The sequence below is a fragment of the Choloepus didactylus genome, chromosome 22, assembly GCF_015220235.1.
Source record: "Choloepus didactylus isolate mChoDid1 chromosome 22, mChoDid1.pri, whole genome shotgun sequence".
In the NCBI taxonomy this organism is placed as follows: domain Eukaryota; kingdom Metazoa; phylum Chordata; class Mammalia; order Pilosa; family Megalonychidae; genus Choloepus; species Choloepus didactylus.
The window spans coordinates 20,950,775-20,969,365 of record NC_051328.1 but is presented as its reverse complement, the minus strand read 5'-3'; positions in this window follow the sequence as shown (position 1 = coordinate 20,969,365).

The window sequence follows — 18,591 nt, the reverse complement described above, 5'->3', positions numbered from 1 at the left end:
CTTCAAGACCTTGTATTAGGAGGCCACTTCCTAGACTTTACACCCAAAGCACAAGCAACAAAAGAGAAAATAGATAAATGGGAACTCCTCAAGCTTAGAAGTTTCTGCACCTCAAAGGAATTTCTCAAAAAGGTAAAGAGGCAGCCAACTCAATGGGAAAAAATTTTTGGAAACCATGTATCTGACAAAAGACTGATATCTTGCATATACAAAGAAATCCTACAACTCAATGACAATAGTACAGACAGCCCAATTATAAAATGGGCAAAAGATATGAAAAGACAGTTCTCTGAAGAGGAAATACAAATGGCCAAGAAACACATGAAAAAATGTTCAGCTTCACTAGCTATTAGAGAGATGCAAATTAAGACCACAATGAGATACCATCTAACACCGGTTAGAATGGCTGCCATTAAACAAACAGGAAACTACAAATGCTGGAGGGGATGTGGAGAAATTGGAACTCTTATTCATTGTTGGTGGGACTGTATAATGGTTCAGCCACTCTGGAAGTCAGTCTGGCAGTTCCTTAGAAAACTAGATATAGAGCTACCATTCGATCCAGCGATTGCACTTCTCGGTATATACCCGGAAGATCGGAAAGCAGTGACACGAACAGATATCTGCACGCCAATGTTCATAGCAGCATTATTCACAATTGCCAAGAGATGGAAACAACCCAAATGTCCTTCAACAGATGAGTGGATAAATAAAATGTGGTATATGCACACGATGGAATACTACGCGGCAGTAAGAAGGAACGATCTGGTGAAACATATGACAACATGGATGAACCTTGAAGACATAATGCTGAGCGAAATAAGCCAGGCACAAAAAGAGAAATATTATATGCTACCACTAATGTGAACTTTGAAAAATGTAAAACAAATGGTTTATAATGTAGAATGTAGGGGAACTAGCAGTAGAGAGCAATTAAGGAAGGGGGAACAATAATCCAAGAAGAACAGATAAGCTATTTAACGTTCTGGGGATGCCCAGAAATGACTATGGTCTGTTAATTTCTGATGGATGTAGTAGGAACAAGTTCACTGAAATGTTGCTACATTATGTAACTTTCTTGGGGTAAAGTAGGAACATGTTGGAAGTTAAGCAGTTATCTTAGGTTAGTTGTCTTTTTCTTACTCCCTTGCTATGGTCTCTTTGAAATGTTCTTTTATTGTATGTTTGTTTTCTTTTTAACTTTTTTTTTCATACAGTTGATTTAAAAAAGAAGGGAAAGTTAAAAAAAAAAAAAAAAAAAAAAAAAAAGACAAACAAGGAAAAAAAAAAAAAAAAAGATGTAGTGCCCCCTTGAGGAGCCTGTGGAGAATGCAGGGGTATTTGCCTACCCCACCTTCATGGTTGCTAACATGACCACAGACATAGGGGACTGGTGGTTTGATGGGTTGAGCCCTCTACCATAAGTTTTACCCTTGGGAAGACGGTTGCTGCAAAGGAGAGGCTAGGCCTCCCTGTATTTGTGCCTAAGAGTCTCCTCCTGAATGCCTCTTTGTTGCTCAGATGTGGCCCTCTCTCTCTGGCTAAGCCAACTTGAAATGTGAAATCACTGCCCTCCCCCCTACGTGGGATCAGACACCCAGGGAAGTGAATCTCCCTGGCAACGTGGAATATGACTCCCGGGGAGGAATGTAGACCCGGCATCGTGGGATTGAGAACATCTTCTTGACCAAAAGGGGGATGTGAAAGGAAATGAAATAAGCTTCAGTGGCAGAGAGATTCCAAAACGAGCCGAGAGATCACTCTGGTGGGCACTCTTACGCACACTTTAGACAACCTTTTTTAGGTTCTAAAGAATTGGGGTAGCTGGTGGTGGATACCTGAAACTATTAAACTACAACCCAGAACCCATGAATCTCGAAGACAGTTGTATAAAAATGTAGCTTATGAGGGGTGACAGTGGGATTGGGAATGCCATAAGGACCAAACTCCACTTTGTCTAGTTTATGGATGGATGTGTAGAAAAGTAGGGGAAGCAAACAAACAGACAAAGGTACCCAGTGTTCTTTTTTACTTCAATTGCTCTTTTTCACTCTAATTATTATTCTTGTTATTTTTGTGTGTGTGCTAATGAAGGTGTCAGGGATTGATTTAGGTGATGAATGTACAACTATGTAATGGTACTGTAAACAATCGAAAGTACAATTTGTTTTGTATGACTGCGTGGTATGTGAATATATCTCAATAAAATGATTAAAAAAAAAAAAAAAAAAAAAAAAAAAAAAGTTGTCCTGTGGTCTTCATTTTCTTACCTGCCAGTCTCTATTCAGCTTTCTTCCAGGAGCTTTCCTCCCTTCCGACCACTGAGACTAGTCTTTTTGAGGCCATCAGTTACCTCATGTAGACAATTCCAATAAATCCCCTTGCATACAATTGTCCTCTCAGGGGCATTTGGCAGAATGGGCCACTTGAAAGCCTTTATTCTCTTGGCCTCTCTGGTCTTCAAGTGCTCATAACTTCAAAATTTTTGTATCCTGATCATCTATTACTCAGTGCATTTCCAGCTTTTTAATTTTGTTCACTAAGTTGCATTTCAAAGTTGGGAACAGAACTCTTGATTATCTGCCCAACTCTGTAATTACCTATCTTAGTTTCCTAGCTGCTAGAACAAATACCATACAATGGGTTGGCTTAACAACAGCAATTTATAAGCTCATGGTTTTGAGACTAGGAGAGGCTAAAACTGAGGTGTCAGCAAGGAGATGCTCTCTCCCTGAAGACTGTGGCATTCTGGGGCTGCCGTTGCTCTTTGGTCCTTGGCTTTTTAGTCACATGGCTCTGCACAGGGTGCTTCTCCTTCCCATTGACTTCTGACTCCTTCCTGTGGCTTTTTTTCCCATATCCAATTTCTTTTGCTTATAAAGGCTCCAGCCACATTGAAATAAGGCTTACTATCATGCAGTTTGGGCACATCTAACTAATAACATCTTCAAAGGTCCTATTTACAGGTTGGTTCATCCACAGGACCAAGGGTTGAGACCTGAACATGCCTTTTGTGGGGGACATGATTCAATTCCGAGCTTACTCAAGTCTTCCCCATTGCAATAAATGTCACCCAGGTGGTCAAACCCCAAATACTCAGATTCCTCTCTTTACTTTTTCCCACAGGTCTCACCCATTCTTTAAAGGATTTCTATTGTATTTATAATCAAATTCAAACTACTCACTATGACTTAGATTAACAGGTAGTTCTGAAGGTGGAGAAAAGTGGACAGAGAAGCACTGGACCAGAGATGGGAAGATGGATGGCATGGCCAATATTGCAAACTCCAAATTCAAGGGAGCATGGACAATTTAAATCACAACTCAACTGGTATTGGTGTAAGGAGGTAGGACAAGAAAGTGTCTAGGAAATAGCTGTTCTCACTTTATGGTGGATGATAGGGTTGAATTTCTTACAGGGTAGACACTAAATTGTGTTTGGCAAATATATCTTCTTTTACCCCTTTCTATTTCTCCCTTGTCTATAGTAGTCATTAGTAATTAATATCAGAGGATTTTCTCACTAAACCAAGATGAAATGACCCAAGATTTCTTAACATAATGCTCCAGGAAGCCATCAAAGTCAAGTGGATTTGACACAGGAGAGATGGGACATATTTGTCAGTGATTAGATGAGACTGGAGGAATATCTTTATCAGAGCTTGAGTGGTGGTGATGGAGGTGTTTGAGTCTAGGAGGGTTTTAACTGTCCTAGGTTGTTTCAAGTTCTGAGATTTAGGCCACTGAGTCCCAGTCCTCTCTTCATCCCTGGGCAACCATAAGAAGGTAGCACCTTTTATAGATCTCTACATTGAGTACTTAAGACATCCCTGTTACATAACCAGCAGACTTGACTTTTGTTGTCCCCAAATATGGGAAGGGATGGAGTGCTTATCCCAGTAGCTAGAATAGGAACCAGGGTGGGAAGGATATGAAGTAGGCAGTTCAAACCCCTTAACCCATGGACTAACCAGTATTTGATACAGTAGGAAAGGAAGAAGTCCCAGGGTCCTTGGAATTTGCTGTCCATTGTTCTAACCTCCCTGAAAGCCCCTGTGTATTTTACCTGCTTCCAAAGCTGAGCACCCCCATCCTGTGCAAATAATGGCACATCAGCAGCACATGCAGTCCTCCTTTCTCACGGGGAAGACTGACGAAGACTTGTCATAACTTAGTGTCTTCCTTCTGCTGTGGCCAGTGCTCCCTGCTGGGAGCTTTGACTGTCTTAGCAGTTGATAGAGCTAAATGAAATGGTGTAAATGAATGTGCCATTGCAAATGCCCCACTCCTTTAATTTATGATTTGGGATCGCATTTCACACAATTCTGCCAAGTCACAGAGTGATTTGTGATAACACATTCTGGCGATAATTTAGCAGAACCAAAATGACATTTGAATGGAGCTGCTGCAACTTCAGCTCTGAAGATTCCCTGCAGGGAGCTCCATTCAGTGCAACAACTGTTTATTTACTGATTACCCTTTGGGAAAGTGAACTTGGCCTCTTGCCTCTGCTCTGTTTTCTCAGGTTGATCTGCTGGGCTCTCCTTAATCTCCTTTTCTCTAAAATAACCACAGTGATCATAATAAGGGTTAGTGTTTATTGAACCATTGTATAGAGAAGTTCCTTTGCTGTGTGCTTCATTTCATTTAATAGGCACCTGTTGCTACTTTTACTTTATAGAAGAGGAAGCTGAAGTTCCAAGAGGTTAAATGGCTTCTTCGAGGGTAGCTATGGTGGTGGAGCTGGGATTTAAAACCACCTCTCAAAATCCCAGAGATCACAGTAGTAGTAGTTGAGATGATAAGGCCCACGGAAGAATGGGTGGAGGAATGGAGATTATGCCCTGGAGAAGAGGCAGCAGGAAGGCTGGCCCAATGGGATCCTGTGTGTCTGTGTGGCTCCATGCGACTGAAGGGCAGATTTCCGTTCAATAGAATGAAGGAGTTTTCTGATGAAAAGGTATGAATCCCTTTTAGTTGGGGCAAATAAGGCTGTGCCATCTTGTGTCAGGGGAGCCTTGGAGGTTGGATTATGCTGCTAAGACACTCTCCAGCCCTTAAATTCTATGCTTGTGATACACACTGATGTACTATTCTGGAGACCCCAAAATTTCCGGAGGCAATTGTCCCATCATGTGGGAATTGACTGTTTCACATTTGGGACGTCATTTCCATCACGATGAGATTATAATACTACTACTGCTGCCGATGCTGCCACTAGGCAGTGTTGATTGAGTTTGTAATGGAGGTGAGGGGATTGGATGATGGATTTAAATTTATAAGGCTTTCCCTAAGAATCTTGCCACCCATGGGCTTGTACCCAAATTTGAGCTCCATTTTTTCTCTTTCTTTTAGTATGACAGTAAAGGGGTTGAGCCTAAAATCTGATGGAACCGGGTTTGAGTCCTAGCTCTGCCACTTACCAGTTGCGTGAACTTGGGCAAGTCATTTTATTTCTGTGAACCTGTTTCCTCACCCATAAAACGAAGTATTCAGTGCCCATACCATGGGCTTTATGCACAGATAAAATAATACAATGCCGATAGAGCATTTGGCCTGGTGTTTGGCACACAGTTAAGTTACCTATAAAATGCCACCTATGATCATGACTATCATTTACTCCAAGTCAGTCATTGTGCAACACACATCATATTCCTGGTCCCGACAACATCCCCAGAGACCTAAATATTACCTCCATTTAAAGAAATGATCCACAGACTCAAGGAGGTTAAGTAAATAGCTTAAGGCCACTCAGCTCAAAGGATGGCCTGCAATTTCCATTTCTGCAGAGTGTCCCTTCTGTGACAATACTGCCCACTGGAGGGTGGTGACTTCTCACACGTGCTATGCTCAGGGGAGATGCCCAACAAATGCTCGTTGACTACATGAACAGGGAGGAGAAACTTGCCACTTAACATCCTTATTTTTTCTTTTCACTGTTGACTCTGAGCACGTCCCTTCTCCTTCTCTGGGCTCCAGACTTCTTGCGTACAAAGCGAGAGGGCCAGATGGACTCCACGGTGACTTGCTAATTGTTAGCTGGTTCTAGAAGAGCACCAGGCATATAGTAGGTTCACAGCTGGGCTGGGACACAGGTGAGGTTAGCAAGGCTAGGTGGAAAAATTTAAGGAGGCACACAAACTCAGGGTTATGTAAACGCAGGGTCAGCACCTGACAGCGTGCACCTCTTTAAATTTTGTGCCCTAGGCACCTCTTTTTTTTCACCACAGCCCTGGCCCTGTTTCACAGGTGGGAAAAAGAATTAATGACCCAGTGGTCAAAAAACAGGCCACTTTCTCTTTTTAAACACCAGTGATCTGTACAATGATATTTTAAGTAAGATTGGCTGGTACTTTGACTAGCTCTGCTCAAAATGACATTCTTGAATAAGGCTATTATTCATCTGGTTATGTATTTTATGCTTCTGGGGAAACAGTAGGAGTACAGATTGTAAGAAATAAAAGGGATCTTAAAGGGAAAAGATGAAGTTAGTGTAACAACCATTAGGCCAGCCAAGGATATAATTTCCAATGATATACAGTCATTATTAGTACAAGCACCCTCCCCCCCAGAAAAGCAACCAACAGAATTTTCACACTTACTTCTTTTGTTTAATTGTCTATTTGTTTCAAAATGAAAGCTAATTAAAAGATTATTTTCATATGCTTTAATCACACTACAGCTAACTGTTGGAAAATTTGCAATTAATTGATGCAACAGTTGACATAAGAATGCATTTTTTCAAATAACATCACTATTAGAATACACAGAGTGAAGCAATTAGTCCTTCATTAGTTCTGAGTTATTTCAAATGCTTTGAAATATTTGTGTGTTTAATGTTAAATCATCAAGGAAATATATCTGGCAATGGTGTTAGCTCCAGCATCATCAATTAAATATGGCCCCCTTGGGAGTGGAGAGAGTTCAGGAAGAAAAATGGCAGCCTCCCCAGGCCTGGCCGTGGGCAAATTTCTCCTTTCTCTGGGCACTGCCACAGTGAAGGTGGTTTCTAATTCATCTGTGCTTCTCTCATGCTTGTCACGTCACAATAGCAGGTGGAGTCATTTGCAATGGCTGGAGTGGAGCAGACTGCAGGGATAGCCCTTGAGTCTAGAGCTCCCTATTGGAGAGGGGGAGTTGGAAGGGGAGGCCGGAAGTCACAGAGGACAGTGAAGGAGTGGGGGCTGACAGGTTGAATGCAGTGTCCAGAGTCTGGTGACCAAGACTTTGGGCAGAAGGATGTTGTGCTGGCTTGGATATATTATGTCCCCCAGAAAAGCCATATTCTTTAATGCAGCCTTGTGGGGGCAGACTAATTAGTCTGTTGATTAGGGTAGAACCTCTGATGGAATTATTTCCATGGAAGTGTGGACCCCACCCTGAATGGGTGGGTCTTGATTAGTTCCCTGGAGTATTTAAGAGAGAAGCTAAGAGCTGATGCAGACCCAGATGCTTGCTGATGCTTAGAGATGCTTGGAGATGAGGACAGAAGGACTTTTGGAGATGCTGAGCTAAGAGATGAAGCCCAGAGTTTGCCCTGGAGATGTTATGAGAGGACCCCCAGATGCTTAGAGAGAAACACCCTGGGAGAAGGAAGCAAGGATGCACAGGAGCTGAGAGAGAGGAGCTAAAACAGAAGCCCAGAGACATTTTGCAGAAAGCCATTTTGAAACAAAGGAACAGGGGACCTGTAGATGCCAGCCATGTGCCTTCCCAGCTGATGGAGGTGTTCCGGATGCCAATGGCCTTCCTTCAGTGAGGTATCCTCTTGTTGATGCCTTGGTTTTGACACTTTTATGGCCTTAGAACTTTAAATCTGTAACCAAATAATTTCCCTTTATAAAAGCAAATCCATTTCTGGTATTTTGCATAATGGCAAAATTAGCAAACTGGAACAGATGTCATTAGAGCCTAGAGGCAGGCATGGAGTGTGGCTGAGGTGACATGTTTCCAAAGACAAGGGAACTTGGCAAGGGGGTGCTATGTGGCAATAAAGCTTCAGAGATACATAGAAATCAAAAGTCCTATTAGCAGACCTGTGTCAAGTGTGGCTTTAATCCAAAAGCAGGAGCCAAAGGGATGTGCACTAACCAGAAATGTTTTTCCCAGGACTGTCTTTACTGCCATCAGGCCCCACACCCGACAGAGTCATAGATGCTACTCCCCCTCCCCTGGGTCAGTGGAAACCACAGCGAAAGGCCGCAAAGCTTCGTCTTCAGGAGGCCTGGCCATAGACAATGAATGAGTTTTCATATCCAGCCTTCATGCTGAGTTCCGTAATACATTTTCATATTTACTTCTCATTGCAGCCCAGTGCAGTAGGTGAACATACGATCTCTACTCTACCAGTGAGGCAGCCACAGCCTAGGGAGGTGGAGCAACTTTCTAAACTGGAGGAATTACTTATGCCTACCTCATTGACTTGTTGGGAAAATAAAATAATATATGATTATCTCTACTGTACAGAAGAGAGTGTGGATTATATAACTTAAAAGACCTGCCCAAAGGCAGACACACACTTGGTAAGTGGCTGAGCCAGTGTTTGAGCTCAAGTCTCTCCGACTCCAAATTCACTCCATATTGGAGTGTGGGTAGGTGTGTTTTGCAGGGGTACCTGTATTTGTGCATGCGCAAACTCACAGAAACAGCTATACTGGTGCTCCAAGCTTGTATCAGGTTCTCCAGAAAAAAACCAACATTCCTGGGAGATGCACTCTCTCTCATCACTCAGCAGGATGGTGGAAGCAGATCATGTCCTCTCTTCTTAGCAAAGCCAACAAGTTCTTCAACTCGGGATTTAGAAAATATCAGAAGCCTGGGACTGTGCTTGGACCTCCCATCTGCTGCTGGGACTTTGGTTTTGGCTGTATTCTAAGACTGGAGATGAGGAATCTCAGGGCCTGCAGGTGGTAGGGCTGGGGGAAGCTGGAAGTGACAGCAGCCATCCCCATACCTAAAACTTGTCTTAACAGTGAGCAATGAAATGATGCTTTGGGGTCTGTCTTCTTTCAGGACATACACTGAGGACGTAACTCCTCTGTGCCAAGCCATGTCTGTGCTCCGTCCCCAGTGTACACTCAGTGTGTAAGGTGGGGTCCCTGTCTATACTGAGCTCTGAGTCCAGCGGGAGAGACTGATAGGGAGAGAAGCCCGGAAAATCAATGAAGTGCGTGACCAACAGGGATGTGGTTCCGGAGCTAAAGAAACGGGGAGTAGAAGGCAGCTAAGTGCACTGCAAGCCAGGACATGCACCTACTCTTGAATTTTCCACTGGGCATTGGTGGTGGTGGTGGTGGTGGGGTGGGGGGTGAGTTGGGGGTGGGGCACATTACCAGCAAGGAACCATGTGAACTAAGGCCAGGGGATAAGAAAGGACTTTGGGTATGTGGGGACTGGTGGATATTTTAGCCTAAGGGGAAGGCAGGAAGCAGGGGCAGGGCAAGGGACTCAGCTAGTGGGTCAGGCTCTGATTGGGAAGGACTTGGAATTCCATGCATCCAAGGCAGACTGGCTGTCCTTCTGTAGACGGCAGGCCAGGATCCAATAGAGGCTGGCAAGGAGGGAATGAGAAAATTGGTGTATTCCTTAAGAGGTCACTGCGGGGACTGAGCTTGTGCCTCGACTTACCAGGCCTGGGCCAGGGGACTTGATATCACCCCCTGGGGAGGGTAGTAGGTACGGGCGTGAGTGCCCTCTGCAGCCCCCCCGAGCCTGAGGAGCGAGGTCAGGGCAGCTCCCTTTTCCTCACCCAAAATGCCACTGGCAGGGGAGGCTTGCCGGAGGAAACTGCCTTTCTCCCAACTGCCCTTTCCCCACTTCCTTATCTTACCCACATACTCCCTTGTGCCAAGGCCACTCCTGCCACCGCCAGTGCGCATGCACCGTGGCCAGAACAACCCCCGCCCGCTGCAACGGCTCCTGCGTCCTCTCAGAACCAATCCTAGCCCCTCTCCCTTCATTATTGCCATTTTAGGCTACTTCACCTCCTTTCCAGCCCTGCCCCTCTTACCAGCCTATATAACCTGTAATCACCCCTGAATAAATCTCTTTGGCGCATACTCCTACTGGATGAAGAGTGTTTTTTGTCCTTATCGCCGCCCTCCACACCTTGCACGCCTCTCGCCGAGGACCTTGGCCACGTTCTCCGCCTCGCCCTCGCCTCCGGGAAAGAGCCCCCGCCGCCGGTACCCTTTAAGCAGCCCCGAGAGCTGAGGGCTCGGCTACCGGCCGCCACTCCCCCTAGAAGCAGTAACCCCGACCGCAACTGGTGCCCCGTGTGAGGGACGTCTCCACACAACAGTTTGGCAGGTCACCCGCTCGCCCGGACGCCTCTCCAGCTTCCCATTTCCTCGCCTGCAAGGTAAGGGCCGCCTCTCCCTCGCCGCTTCCGGAGCCGTGGGAGGTTCCTTGCTCCGAAGCCGCTCCTCCCTTCCCCCACGCTCTCTTCATCCAGTAGGAACTCCTCCCTTCCCCCACGCTCTCTTCGTCCTCTTGTATGCGCACTTCTATGACCCCCGTTCCTCCTAACACTCTCCCTCTTCCCCTCCATTACTTTGCTGTAGTTCTTTGTATCTTTATTTCCTCATTTGGTGCCGTGTGCCTCTTTGCAACCGCCCCCCCTGACTGCTCTCGTTGCCAAAGGGCACTGCTTTCTGCTCTCGCCGTCTCCTTCGGCCTTGCAGCCACAGTTTATCTCATTCTCTCTGCTCGGTAAACAACTCCTCCTCCTCCTCCCCGCCAGCCGGCCGGCCCGGCTCGGGAACAACTCCCCCTCCTCTCCCCTCAGCTATGGGTAATCGTATATCTACATGTCAGGCACCTCAAGTTCGTGCTCTGGCTGGTCTCCTAGACACGCATCGCTGTAAAGTGTCTGTCCGGCAGCTGCAAATATACTGGGATCTCCTGCTGCCCTTTAACCCATGGCTCACCACTTGCCATCTTTGGGACCCTGTTACTTATGATCGCCTTATTGATCGAGTCACTAACGCCATGGAACATGAGAGCAAGCGTTTCCCTCCCGGCTTGCTCCCCACCTTGATAACCATCCGCTCCTGCCTTCAAGGCTCCCTCCCCCCTGATAGAGGCCCCGTTAAATCCAAGGAGGCACTATCAACCCAGCCAACAGATTCAGATAGCAATACTAATTCAAATCATGACTCGGACACGGAGTCCTTAGTCGAGCAGATTAACAACGCGCTCGAGGTGACTCCCAAAAAGCAAAATAACACTGCGCCACGCCAAGATGGCGAACTTCCTCCTTCTTCTTCCATCGAGGGGAGGAAATGCTCTGGCGATGACATCAGCCCTAAGCTGGGCCGGAAACCGCATACGCTTTACCCCGCCCTTCCACAGGGCGGAGCTAGTCCGCCATCTCGTGCCTTGAACCCCGCCCTTTCACAGGGCGGGGCTGATCCACCATCTTGTGTCTTAGCCACGCCCACCACGCCGCCATCTTGCGACGCTTGGGGCCTCCCACTCCCGCCTCCCCCTTCGGCGAGCTCCCCCTCGGAGCCGCTACCGGCAGCTGCCGCCGCTCCTCCCACCCTGCCGACTAACAACCCCTGGCTGCCTTCTACACCTCAAGGCAACCCTTGGGACAACGCTCCCCCTACCCCCACTCCCGCGCCAGGCCCTCTGCAAGCGCGTCCTCCTTTCTCCGTGCTTTTCGCTGCTTTCCTCTTAACCTTGCCCCCACCCCACAGAAACCGTATTACTGGTATCCCATTGACTCAGATACTATCAAGCAGCTTCGCAGGGCCGTCAAGGAGGACGGGTTAGGTAGCCCATACGCTTCCCAAATACTGCAGGATCTCGGCATGGACTTTTGCATCCCCCAAGACTGGGCCTCGCTTGCTCGTTCCATTCTTAACCCCGGTCAGTTTATTGACTGGCGTGCTCACTTCCAGGCAGAAGCAGCTAAGCAAAGTGAGCAAGACGCAGCCCTTGGAGTCTATCATCCCCCCGAAGCCTATTTGGGCACTGGAGCGTTTCTAAGTGCGTCTGCTTATATTAATGTCCCTGCCACCTTCTGGACTGTCCTCAGAGGCATCGCCTTACGCGCGTTTGCCAATTGCTCTGCCCGTCGACCTGACAAATTTACCAAGCTCCTCCAGGAGCCAAACGAACCTTTTGCCACCTTCGTTTCCAGGGTTGAAGAGGCCTGTGCTAGAAAAGTTACCGACCCCCAAGCCCAGTTAGCGCTCACCCGCAAACTCATTCTAGAAGGAGCTAACCCCCGCTGTAAGCAAGCCATCCTTCCCTTGCGGGAAAAAAAGATAGATGACTGGGTTCTCGCCTGCAGCGCCTTGGATCCAGCTGCCACGTCCCTAGCCCAGGCTGTCTCTGGCGCCGTCACTGCCGCCTTATCCCAGGAAGGGCAATCCGGCCCGCCACCAGCAACCACGCGTCCAACGAGACGGGAACGCCGTCATCTCCGCAGCCTGGTGCACCAGATGACTACAGTACACCTGGGCCTGGACCCCAGTCCAAGCAGAGCGCAGCAGCGGCGAGAAATTAGAGAAATTATACGCCTCTATAAACAGGCAAAACACCATGTCATACACCCTCTCAACCCTCACCCAAGCATAACCTCCCTTCTAATGGTTATGTTAGTTCTTGCCTCTTCTACCCAGGGCGATCCCCACCAGCCTTGGAAGTGGACCCTTGCGCGTTGGAAAGACTCCACAATAATTTTTTCCAACACCACAGCGGGATCTCCCTCCTTCGTCTTTTATGCCATTGATCTGTTTATCCCTCCTAATCCAAAACCTCCTGGTTATCCAGGCAGCCTAAAAATTCAAGATTATTATGTTCAGGATTATTATATGTGTCCAGCTTCAAATCCTGGAAAATCATATTGTAAATCCCCAAAGGACTATTACTGCCCGTACTGGGGGTGTGAAACATTAGCCACTGGCTGGAAACCTTCTGTCCCTGACAAATTTCTAAACCTCGCAGTAATCCCGTATACTTGCCAAAATTCAGGCTATCACTATCTCAACAGGTACCTTTGTCCTAAAAGATTAATGCTCACCATACAAAACCCTGCCGATACGTCTTGGCTCCTAGGTAAAACTTGGGGCTTCCGAATTTGGCTATCGGGGTTCGATCGGGGAACCCTTATAATCATAAGAAAGGAGGCTTTAAACCAACCAAAGAAAAATACTGTTATAAAAAAGCCCTTTAACATTGGTCCCAATAAAGTCATTAACCCCCTTTTTCCACAGTCCCCCAGCCGTGCCTCAGCTACAAACAACGCATCGCCAACCCCACCACCCCAGCTTCCTCTGCCCCCTTCTCGTTATTCCTCTCCCCTCCTCAGCCTCATCCAAGCCGCCTTTGCCTCAGTGAACTCCTCCAACCCCAATTTTACCTCCTCCTGCTGGCTCTGCCTCTCCACCTCTTCCTCACTGTACGAGCCCGTTGCCTCCAACCTCTCCTTTTCAGAAAGCACAGAAGACAGCCCCTTGGAATGCAGTTGGAATACCTCTGCCGTCCCCCTGACCTTTCATTCAGTCTCCTATACAGGAAAGTGCGTCCGCCCTCGCTCCATTAACTCTCCCAACCTCACTGCCTGTGCCAGCTACTCATCTCCCAGTAGCTCGGCAAAATTTCTCATTCCTCATAACTCCTCCCAATGGCTCTGCTCCTCTACAGAACTTACCCCCTGTCTCAGCATGAATATCATCAGCGAATATAAAGAAACTTGCCTCCTAATTGTCCTTATCCCTAGGGTCTTATACCACAGCGAAGAAGACTTCTTCCTCCGTCTGGAAAGAACTGCAGCTCCTGCCCTTCTGCAAAAGCGAGAGCCCATCACCGTCCTTACAATTGCCTCCCTCCTAGGTCTTGCCGGCGCTGGCACCGGAATCGCTGCGTTAGCCAGTCAAGGCTCCGCCCTAACTCACCTCAGGGCGGCTGTTGACGAGGACATTCGTCACCTACAAAACGCTATTTACCATCTAAAAAATTCTGTCAATTCCCTCTCTGAGGTAGTGCTCCAAAACCGCCGAGGTCTTGACCTTCTCCTCCTCAAAGAGGGAGGCCTCTGCGCCGCCCTAGGAGAAGAGTGCTGTGTTTATGCCAATTCCACAGGTCTCGTCGAGGACAGCCTGAAAAGGGTCCGAGAGGAACTGGAAAAGCGTAAAAGAGATCGTGAAGCCACCAATTATTGGTCCAGTTTTTTCACTCTCATCCTCCCATACATCCTTCCTTTTCTTGGCCCCCTATTAATAATTATTCTAGCTCTCATCTTAGGACCCTGCCTCATCCGCAAAATTGTCCAGCTTGTAAGAAAACAAACGGATGCCATTTTTTCCTCGTTCGTGCAAATCCAATATCAGCGACTCGCCACCTCTGACGCTCCCCACTCCAAGATGACAGCCAACCCTTCGCAACCTCAACGCCACCGGTCAACCCGCCGACCGCGAGGCCCTTCTCAATCACCTGAACATCGCTCTCACCTCGAGTTCCAGCTTCTCTGAACCCCTGAACTTTAAACCCCTGAACTTTAAACCCCTCACCTTCGCCCAGCCCGCTGCAGCGAAGCCATTGTCAAGCGCCCGGGCACCACACCTACACTGAACTCCAGCCTCGCTGAGCCACCGTCAACCCCTTTTTCCCTTCCCTTACCTCCCCCTTCCCTCACCCTTAGCGGCCTCTCCGGTAAAGCCTCTTCCTCTAATTAGAAAAGAAAGGGGAATTGCGGGGACTGAGCTTGTGCCTCGACTTACCAGGCCTGGGCCAGGGGACTTGATATCACCCCCTGGGGAGGGTAGTAGGTACGGGCGTGAGTGCCCTCTGCAGCCCCCCCGAGCCTGAGGAGCGAGGTCAGGGCAGCTCCCTTTTCCTCACCCAAAATGCCACTGGCAGGGGAGGCTTGCCGGAGGAAACTGCCTTTCTCCCAACTGCCCTTTCCCCACTTCCTTATCTTACCCACATACTCCCTTGTGCCAAGGCCACTCCTGCCACCGCCAGTGCGCATGCACCGTGGCCAGAACAACCCCCGCCCGCTGCAACGGCTCCTGCGTCCTCTCAGAACCAATCCTAGCCCCTCTCCCTTCATTATTGCCATTTTAGGCTACTTCACCTCCTTTCCAGCCCTGCCCCTCTTACCAGCCTATATAACCTGTAATCACCCCTGAATAAATCTCTTTGGCGCATACTCCTACTGGATGAAGAGTGTTTTTGTCCTTATCGCCGCCCTCCACGCCTTGCACGCCTCTCGCCGAGGACCTTGGCCACGTCCTCCGCCTCGCCCTCGCCTCCGGGAAAGAGCCCCCGCCGCCGGTACCCTTTAAGCAGCCCCGAGAGCTGAGGGCTCGGCTACTGGCCGCCACTCCCCCTAGAAGCAGTAACCCCGACCGCAGTCACAGTTAGAATGTGTTTGTGGGTGGGGGAAAGCCAACCTATGGACCAAGTTACTTTCTTTTTCTTTAAGAGTCACTTATTCTTACTTATTTACATATGTATATTCTCCCTCCTTTATACAAAGGAGGGAGAATACACATATTCTGCACTAACTCATGCAAATGTCATCTAAAATGATAAAATAAGAAACCCAGGGAACTGGGGTAGGGAATGGAATCGGTCAGAGCACAGGGTCTGTGCAGATGGAAAGGGGCTGCAGAGATAGCACTGAGCTTCCCAGAGGCCAAGGCCAAAATGGAAACAGGACCAAGTTCCCAATTCATAGTGGCCACGTGACACAATCAAACTAGAATCCCAAATTTTCCTGATGCAGAAGAGGAAATGCTCTCATGGATTCATCAAAAGGATTCCTTTAGGGGACATGTCAGGAATTTCAAAAGGTTGTTTCTTATGGGGTCCCAAAATGTGGGCTGATGGAATTCAACTGAAGCTCAATTTGACAACTGTAATTCTAAGAACAGGAGAGCAAAGTAACATGACCCAGGCTTGCAGATTTCTGACAATCTGGCTTGATCACAGAATAAAATTTAGTCAAATGTGATGGTTTCTATTCCAAGGCATCTGCATCCTTATTTAAAAAGGTGATGACTTATATGCACTTCCAATATCCTGTATGTCACAGAGTCGACCTGCCATTCTCTGGATTGGGGTTGAAGCAGGGAATTGGTTTCTGGGGAACCTTGGGGATGCTCCCAGGAATTCCAGGGCTCTGCGGAAGATGTTCTGAAAAACTGCTTATTTAGAGAAGAGACAGACAACACATCCTTCAGGCAATGCTCTATGAATAATACTTCTCAAAGCTGGGGTTTTGACAGGGATTGGAAGGTAGAGCACTTGGGTGGAGGTTCGCTGAGTAGATGCTCTCGCTGCTGATTACAGGTGATTTTGCAAACACTTACAATCGGCGAGCCACGGAGGGTCATGTTCTCCAGGCTCTTGGTAACCTCTAGTCCCAGGGCCCAAATGTGCACTGCTGGGCAATATCGGTCCTTACATGACACGGTGTCACGCTGACAGCCTCTCAGGACTGGGCTGCTGTGTATCTTTTTAATTGTTTCTTGATGCACATTTTAAGCTGTCACATTGAAATGGGATTCCCATCTCTGTTTATCTAGTGTCACTGGGGGATGTTCTTGGAGATCTGTTGTGACTAGACTTCAGCCTGCAATCCCTCCCTCCCCCTTGGCTGTCTCTTCCCTCCTTCCTGAATGCCTCTCGAGCTGCTCAGCCTCTGGCAGGGTCTTTGGCAGCTATGCACAAGGGCCAGCCTTGGGGAAAGGGAGCAGCTGGCTGGTTCTCCACGATGCTTGCTGGTGCTCCTGGAGATTCAGTTACATTTTACAGACAGTCACCATGCTCTCACTCTATGCCAGACCCTAGATAGGTAGAGGGAGATGTCCACGGGAAAGAGGGGTGGATGCTCCTTGGGGGCTCAGAGTCAACTGGGCAAGGCCAGCACATCCACATGTGCTGGCCTGGTGTGTAGGACTCTTGGGATATAAACATCGTTTTTATTCCAATGGGGAGTAAGGGGGAGGAGGGAGAACAATGGGACAATCCGCTCTCCATCCTTCTCCACCCTCCTCTCTGTCTTGTGTGAATAATGTCAGTGATTTCCTCTGCCCACTGCTTCCAAGTGGGGAGCCCCAGAAAGAGTTTGGAGCGAGGGCAGGAGTGCAGATCATCAAACTTGCCACTGTCAATAAACAGTGCTGACAATCTGGTACAAACAGTCCCAAATTCCTTGTAACACAGCAATGTTACTAATCAGCAAGTTCCATGCCTTGGCTGGGGGTCAGTTTTGTACAGGCCTTTTAGCAAAATAGCTCAGGCCAGTTCTAGGTTTCTGGAATCAACCTTCACAACAAGGTGTCTGGTTTATCCTCTAGCTCACCTCTTGAAGGTCTGTGCCTTTTGGCTGAAGACTCATTGCTCCTCCCCAGGAAGTAGACTCTCCCCCACTCTCCCTCCCTGGTTTCTGGTAATAACTGCCCCCCTTCACCCCTGTGAGGAGCCCTTTAACATCCTGGGAATGGTAAAATCTTTGCTGCTCCCAAGACCCAGGATGCTGGACTCCCTTAGTACCTCTTTAGCATATAGTCCCTTTGGAAATATACCCTCCTTGAATTTTCCTGTTTTCAGTGTGCAACCTCTCTCATTGGGAACTGGACTGAGTCAAAGAGGGATGGACCATTTCCAAAAGCAGGGAGGCAGCTTTTCAAGGGTTGGGCCCTAAAGGAAAGTGGGAAATGGGTAGGCGGAGCATAGGATCATTGCCTAGTGGTATGTTTGCTCAGTGTCAGCAGTTGTGCTAGAGGCTTAAACTAAGGCACCCCACTGAACTTTCCTCATAGCCCTGACAGACGTGAGCACAACATTAAACAGACAAGGGGGCCCTTGAGATAAGGCCTGTGCAGTATTTGATACAGTCTCTGGCCCATGTTTGGCATTCAATCAATATTGGTTATTATTGTTGTTGACAAGCAAGAGGCAGGAGATGTGGTTGTTGAGGCAGCTGAAAGAGGAGCAGTAAAAGCAGCAGAAGTTTATAATATGGAAAGACCAGAGTGTGACCAAGTGCCGAGCTCAAAGGACTCTTAATCAATCCTTTCATCTAAATCCCTTCTTCTCAGATGAGCAAACTAAGGTCAGAGGGGAGACAGGGCTAATTCCTGGTCACCTGGACTTTAAGGGTAGACCCAGGCCTTCACCTTGAAGGCCATTCTCCAGAGCCTCCCTAGATGTCCTTCCACTGATTTCTTCACCTCGCATGTGGTGATGACACTCAAAAGATGTGTTAATGCTGTTGGGAGGCATAGCTAAGAAAACGGTGTCAGTAAGTCATGCCAAACTCACTCTTGTGAAGGAAAGGACAAGTGTTGATTTTGCACTGGAGGTGGAAGGGTGGAAGCAGAATTAAAGAAGACACTGCATTTTCTGACCTCCAAGTTTATATTCTCTAATCTTTATTGTACTCCTTAGCCTATTTCTTAGCTGAAATGAAGAACTGTGGCTTTAACTAAAGCCACTTGCTTCATTTACTTTCTTGTCCCGAGAAACCCTATCTGTATGGCTAACTCATACAGTATCGGTAGTTAAAAAATGCCAAGGGACAAGAAAACAGAGTCTAAGATGTTTCATCTTGAAAACAAAACTCATACT